This window comes from Sus scrofa, chromosome 9, assembly GCF_054392235.1.
Source record: "Sus scrofa isolate SSC_HxYL_T2T_F1_AM1 chromosome 9, Sscrofa_HxYL_maternal_Yorkshire_Landrace_v2.0, whole genome shotgun sequence".
NCBI lineage: Eukaryota > Metazoa > Chordata > Mammalia > Artiodactyla > Suidae > Sus > Sus scrofa.
The window spans coordinates 48903359-48910774 of NC_139391.1; positions in this window are offsets into that span (position 1 = coordinate 48903359).

Below are 7416 nucleotides of genomic sequence, written 5' to 3' on the forward strand. Positions count from 1 at the left end.
AAGGAAGGATTCACAGATTCAAAGCATTTCGGAGTCAGAGATATAATAGATTATTTGGTTTAATTGTTTTGGATTATAAATGAGGAAACTGAGGGGCAGAAGTGGTTTGAACAAAAGTCAGTTGATGGTAGAGGTTGAACTTGAACTGGGGACTTGCAGTTCATTCCACAATGGAAGGTGACTATCTCTCATGATCTTCTATGGGAGAATCTCTTCATGGCTTGGGCTCTGGATCCATGAACTTGAAGGGCTTCTGTAGCTCTTACCCTGTACTTATCAGATATGCCATCACTGCCTTAGAAGGTCTGGGCACTGGGAAGATGCTATACATCAGCTTGGCCCCCAGCCTACAGGTCAGGTTTGTCTGTATGCTGTGTTTTTGCACTGTGCCTGGTGCCTCAGAGAAGCTCCATGAATCTTAGTCTCCTTCCTTTCTACTGCAGAATCTACTTTTTGATTGAACGGATGTGGCTGGGGAAGAGGGTGGGTATTTGATGGAGGGAGGTCACAGTAACCATGTCATTCACCAAGGGTGGGAGGGCTGGAGGAAAAAAGAAATAGGAGGGCATGGGAGACTAAATGAAAAGAAAGACAAAGGATGAGGGGAAAGCTGGGAAAAGATCACAGTTAAAAGTACAAAACTGGTTCTCATTTAAAGGCAAACATGAGTCCAGAGCATGGCCCATGCGTTCAGCTGGTGCAAGTGATTATGCAAATTAGTCAAAAAGAGGGAGGAAAGAAGAGGGGAGGGGCTGATGGATCCACATGGAAGTGCTCCCAAATACCGCTTAGAATCTCATCCCTCCTCATCAGTTTTAGAGTTTTAGAGAAGGATATGGGTTCCATTTGCGCTGCTGCTGTGAGAAAGAGGTTTTGGTTCTGAGCAGTCATGAGAAGGTGGTTTTGACTGCACAGCCAGGGGTGTGGGTCTGATCAGCCACATGGCACAGGTGGGGTTAACTCCTATGCTATTGGCTCAGCAAGCCTCCAGGCAACTCGGTTTGCTGCTATTTGCCTGTTTTCCTTTCCTCTCAAAGGTACCAATTCCCTCAGCAACTGGGCCAGAGCCTCAGGGCAACCCAAATGCCCCACTTGCCTCCGGCTGGGGCTCAGACTGAGCTGGAGGCAGAGGGGCAGTTGGCAGTGTGGCTTCCCATCCTGAGACAGTGCCTCAGAGGGAGTTGGGCGGCTGGTCATCTTAGATACGGCTGGTGGGACTGGCGTGGCAGCCTCTGCGGGGGTTTTTGTCCCTGTTTCCCAAGCTGGCTCAGTGCAACAAGCTGAACAAGTTGGGGCTGGGACCCAGACACCAGGGACACTTGGGGAGTGAACCCTTCAGAGTGCCTGGCATCACGCCAGGCCAGAGCGCCTGCTGCGTGCAGGAAATATTGAACATTTTGAATCTTAAAGAGGGAACCTGGAGCAGATCCAAGATTACACTTAATACATCTGCTGGGAGCTAGAGAGAAGGGAGACGGGGAAATCTGCAAAAATAACCCTTGCAGGCCCAGGAGAGCCTGCAGCATCAGCATGGCATGGGTAATGGGCAGAAATAAAGATCACTCCTGACCTCAGGTAGTGCATACAGTCTCCAGAGCTTGTTCATACACACAACCTCTCTGTTCTTCCTTATGGTTCTGGGAAGTGGGTGAGGAATGTTATTTTAGATAAGTTCCTAGAATATACATTTTATGCTTCCTACTGCACCTCACCTGGCAGGTTGTGCAAGTAAATGGTGAGTAAATAAATGGATGGATGAGTGGATTAACTTGCATCTTGCAGGTGAAAACCTGATTCAGGATAGTTAAGTTCACTGGAAAGCTTTCCAAATAGGGCCCTTACTACAAGTGAGGCACGGTGCTAGAACCTGGGAAGACGTGGTCCCCTCCCTCAGTGAAGAACTCACTGTCTAGAGGGCAAGATGGCCAGAGGCCATTATGCAATCTGATAAGCATCTAGGCGATGGCCAAACGCTTGGGGAGACAAAAAGAGACGGACCCCAAGCAAGAGGATGCAAGTGCTTTGCCCGATGTAGCAGGAGTTAGTGCCGAAACTACTATCCAGGTGTTCAGACTCTTCTTTCTTTGTTGTGCCTTCCCTCTGATCAGGAAAGTCCCTCACTTGTTTCCCTCGCCTCCACGTCTACTCTGGCTGCCAGTTCATTCCTGAAGTTCTACCTTCATCTGGACTTTATCTTTTGGCTATATTAGTGGTTTAAATTAAAATAGCTCCTGGGAAGGACATTTATGTGAATTAGGGATAAGAGAGTAAGCTTTCCTGGGGCTGGAAGGGAGGTGCAAAGGTGAGGGCTGGAGGTCTCTGAGCTGTCCAGGGGTGTGAGTGGGTTTAGGGAGAGGGAAATAACAAGAGACCAAGCAACCGGGAATGGCTGAAAAGAAGCACTGCCTTTGCAATTTCACTTTTCTCCCTCTGGCAATCCCTGTATCAATATAAATAAACCATATACACACGGTCAGGCAGATATACATACGTATGTATATGTACACACACACACACACACACAGACACAGTCTTCAAATCTGTCACCAAGATGGGTTGCAAAGTTGTTGCCTGCCCTTCTTACCCTGACCAATTTTGTAATGATGTTTGCCCGATATTTGTGAGCATGGGGCTTCATGTAGCTTGACAGCTGTGGGTTTCAGATTTTATTAAACTTCTGCCTTGTTCACAGTCTGATTTCTTTAAGGCCTTATCTAATTGCCTTGGGCCATGGGGCCTGCCACCTTGGCCATGTGCAAAGATATAAATTTCACCACATAATTGAGGGCAAGTAATAAACTAATGTATAATAAATAGCGAAGGATTTTGATGATCTGTGTCCTGGTGAAAGAAGAACGGCTCATAAAAACAATTAGGACACGATACATGCCTGCATTATTTACAAGGTACATGCTTACTCTCCTTTCTCCAAGTGCTGTTGGGCATTTGGATCTAATCACCAGAAATCCGGGCGTTTCCAAACGCCTACGTGTGTGCAGACATACAGTCCAAACATCTGGGTTGTTGACCGAGAAATGGGATTTTCAGCAGACTCCTGAGTTCCGGGGGCCCACAGCCTGTAAGTCACCTCTTTTGGGAAGGTGTCTGTGATTCTTCTGATTCATGTCTCCAGAGTGCCGTGTATGTGCGTTTCCCTGTCCATCTCTCCTCGCCAGCATGGGATCCTTTTGAGGGAAGTGATGGTTATGTCCTCCCAGATATATGCTGAATGAGTGGAGTGCTGAGCATGTATGTCTACTCCCACGAATCTATAATGCAGTGCCTTGCACAGAGAAGAAACACAATAAATATTGAATGAACATCTACTTTTGTGAGGAGATTCCGATCAGCTGTGTTGCATTACACAGTCTTTTATTTAAATGTCTCAAAGCCTGAGAAGTCATTTTGACACTGCTTCCCCAGCCCCAGGGGAGAAAACAGATAAAAATAATGAAGAAATGGCCGCAGGAGGAGAAGGGGGGGGGTTGGGAGGGTGAGTTCCCCACGTTCACTTGGGGAATGAGGCCCAGAGCCCAGGGTTTGGATTTCACTTCCCTCTGCGTCTTCCCTCCTGCAAACGTGCCTCCCTCTGCCTTTCCCTTCACATTAGAAGTTACATATTCCAGGGCCTCTCTATGTAAATCCACATTCCAATAAATCCCAAAGCTTTTCTTCTGTTTCAGAGCAAGAGGTTGAACAAGATATATGTATTTTTTTTTAACCAGCAAATGTTTTTTTCTTTTCTTCTTCTTCTTTTTTTTTTTTTTAACGGATCCACCTCTTCTACTGACAGATTTGCCTTCGGTAGACTTTAGGAATCTGTTTCTCCATCTCTCTCTCCCTCCCCCCAAAATACCTCTTCCTTAAGTCCCCAGACACTAATTGCTTCCTCTTCTCCGTCTCTCTCTTCCCACAGGTTTATCTGATTTCAGCTCTGTTCATAAACTACCGGTTTCTCCGGAGTCTTGTATTTCCCGCCTGCTGCGGCCAGCATTTTACAGCGCTAGTCAGATTTTGCCGTTTTTTCTTCACCCCGAGTCCCTGCCCCATCCATTCTGCCCTCCTGACTCTTAACCCTCCCACCCTCACCTTCATGGTGCATGGGCCTATTAAATGGTGTCCAGTCCAATTTCTGGCACCCAATAAATCTAAATTTTCAAGCTTGGGAAGCCAGGCTCACCCCCTGGCACCTAGATAGATGAGTTCTCCGTGAGAAACCTACTCTGGTCATTACTCAACACTCCTGAAACCCCCGCACAAGATTTCAGGCCGGAGAAAGGCAAGTCCTCCTTTCCTGCCTCACCCTCTGAAAAAGAAAATCGCCCACAGCGAAGGGCCTTGTCTTCCTCTGTGTCTCCCGCCCCTCCATACGGATGCTCAGGGCGGTTCCCGGCCTCCAGCTCCCAGCACCCAGCCGCTCCCGTGCCTTCCTGCCACCGCAGCGGTTTTGAAATGAGACTTAACATCCGGCACACGCGCCTGCCCTGCTCAGTTCGCCAGGGCTTCGAGCTGGAGATGAACAAAGAGCCTCCGTGCGTCGTTTCATTGTTTGCAACCAGCGCGGGCTTCTCTCCCCAGCCCGCCCCCTTTAGGGGGTACGGTTTCAACACCCGAGATCTCCGCTCCATCTGATTGACAAAGACCTTGACATTGTCTCTTGCGGGAGCAAGGGGGCTATGGAGATAGGGGGCACTTGAAACCAGGATAGCTTCCGGGAAAACGGGTGGGGAGGAGGAGCCAGGAGCCAGGGCTGCGGAAGGAGCAACAGGGGTTGTGGTCTGTGTTTCATTCGAGACCTGGGGACGGTGATCCGCTCCTGAATTTGGGAACTATTTGTATTTACTTATTGGTTATTTTGACTTGTGAAATTACCCCCTTGCATTCCGCCAGCCGTCTGCCTCTGCACAATAAAAATTAATTACAATGAATTAGAAGCTTTATAAACCACCCTTAACAGTGCCCTGGTGCAGAGACATCCCGTCCTCTGGCCTCTGCTGGTCCACGGCTCAAAATCAGATCAGGCAATAGCAGTTCTAAAAGGCAAAAGTCTCTACCATCGAGTACCTGCTTTTGGCTTCTGTGGAGTGAATCTGGGATCTGATAGGGTGCTACGATGGTTAGTGTTATACGGCAGCTTGGCTGGGCTAGAGTATCCAGTTATTTAATCAAGCACTGATCCAGGTGTTGACCTGATGGGTATTTTGTAAATGTGCTTAATGCTACAGTTGATTGACTGATTACCCTGAGTAACTAGGGTGGGCTTCATCCAATCAGTGGAAGGTCTTGAGAAAAAAAAACAAACTGAGGTTTCCCAGAGGAGAAAGTAATTCTGCCTCAAAACCACAGTATCAACTTCTGTCTGAGTTTCCAGGCTATTGGCCTGCCCTACACACTTCAGACTTCCCAGCCCTATAATTTTTTGAAATAAATTTCATGTATGTATGTGATCTATACCTATATCTATATCATCTATATCTCAATCAATGTGTTATTGATTCTGCTTCTCTGGAGAACCCTGATGGACTCAAGGGTTTAGAAATCTTATGCTTAATTTGAATGGTTCATTGTATATCTGGAAGGATGTCTGCTCTTCATTTCCTGAGCAGGAAGCCTTGTGCTGTGCACATGGTAGGAGCTTAATAAATGTTCACTGAAGGGATTGAAAATCTAAGGAAATCCCATAATGCTTTTCTCAGCTTCTGCCACCACATGTCCAAGAGGAAACATTTACTCCCTCTCATCAGCCCCACTTCGGAGTCCAGGTCCTCTTGGGCCCTTTCGATAACATTGTCAAGTTCTGATGCCGTCATCACGCTCTGCTCTGCCTTTAACATCTATTGATTGAACCATATCTTCCCTGCAAAGGAATGAAGGCTTCACTGCAAAGTGTCCAGGCACATGACGTCCTCTTGCTTCCTCAACACTTGTACATGGGAATCTCTAGGTTGATGTTAGTTAGTGGCGCTTTTCTTTGCCTGGCATCTTAAGATGCTGTGGTCTTTCTCTCATTAGCTGGTGGACCCTCTGGGGGAATTCTAGGCTCTGATGCTGTGGAACATTTATGGTCTTTGGAACAGCCAGACCTAGTTTGAGACCTGGTTTTCACATGAGCTTTGAGAACATGATGAAGTCATATAACTTTTATGAGCCTTCCTTATTGGTAAGATGGGGGTAAAATGGCTCAGAGGAACATGTGAGGGATAAATAAAGCAAATAGTTATCAATTATTTTTTTTTAACATTAGCAGTAAAACACTCATGTTTCCGGTAGTGAAATTCTCGGTGGAACTGCAAAATACAAAGCAGATGAGCTGGGAATGACTCTGGCTGGCACTATGGGACCCCTCCTACCTGTGCCCTAGAACTCCAGTCCTCTCAACAATGTGCCTTTAGCTATTTTTCCTCTGCCTCCATATATCAACATGTAACACTGCTCTTCTAGATCCTTCCTGGCACCTGAAAACATGGTGGTATAGTCCCCATCTTTAAACCAAACCACCAGCCCAAATCATCTTCCTTCACCCTCTGTACCCCTGCAGTTACTACCCCATTTCTGTCATCTTCTCTGCACCAAAACTCACTGACAGAGTAGTTTATACATTCTGTCTCCATCATTTCTCCTCCAGTTTTGCCTGAACTCCCTCCACTTGGGTCTTTGTTCCCACTGCTCCACTTGGCTCTAGTCTTCTACTATTGCCAGAAGTTATGGGTGATTCTCAGGCACCATCTTTTTTTTTTTTTTTTTAAGGTATGTTGTAATTTCTTTTCTTCTGAAAAAATTTAAAATGTATTATTTTTTATTGATATATAATTGACTTACAGTGTTTCAGATGTACAGCAAAGTGATTCGGATATATATAATATATACTATATATAAATATATATACTTTTCAGATTCTTTTCCATTATGGATTATTACAAGATATTGAATGTACTTCCCTGTGCTATAGGTCCATGTTGATTATAATTTTATATATAGGAATGTGTATCTGTTAATCCCAAGCTTCTAACTTATCTCCCCCTCTTTGCCCTTTGGTAACCATGTTTGTTTTCCATGTCTGTGAGTCTATTTCTGTTTTGTAAATAAGTTTATTTGTATCATTTTTAAAGATTTCACATATAAGTGATATCATCTGATATTTGTCTCTCTCTGTCTGACTTACTTCACCTAATATTATAATCTCTAGCCCATTCATGTAGTTGCAAATGGCATTGTTTCATTCTTTTCTATGGCTGAGTAATATTCCTATCTCTATCTTATCTATGTATCTGTCCATCCCATATCTTCTTTATCCATTAATCTGTCAATGGGCATTTAAGTTGCCTCCATGTCTTGGCTGTTGTAAATAGTGCTGCTCTGAAGATTGTGGTTCATGTATCTTTCCTATTATGGTTTTCTACAGATATAGGTCTCAGG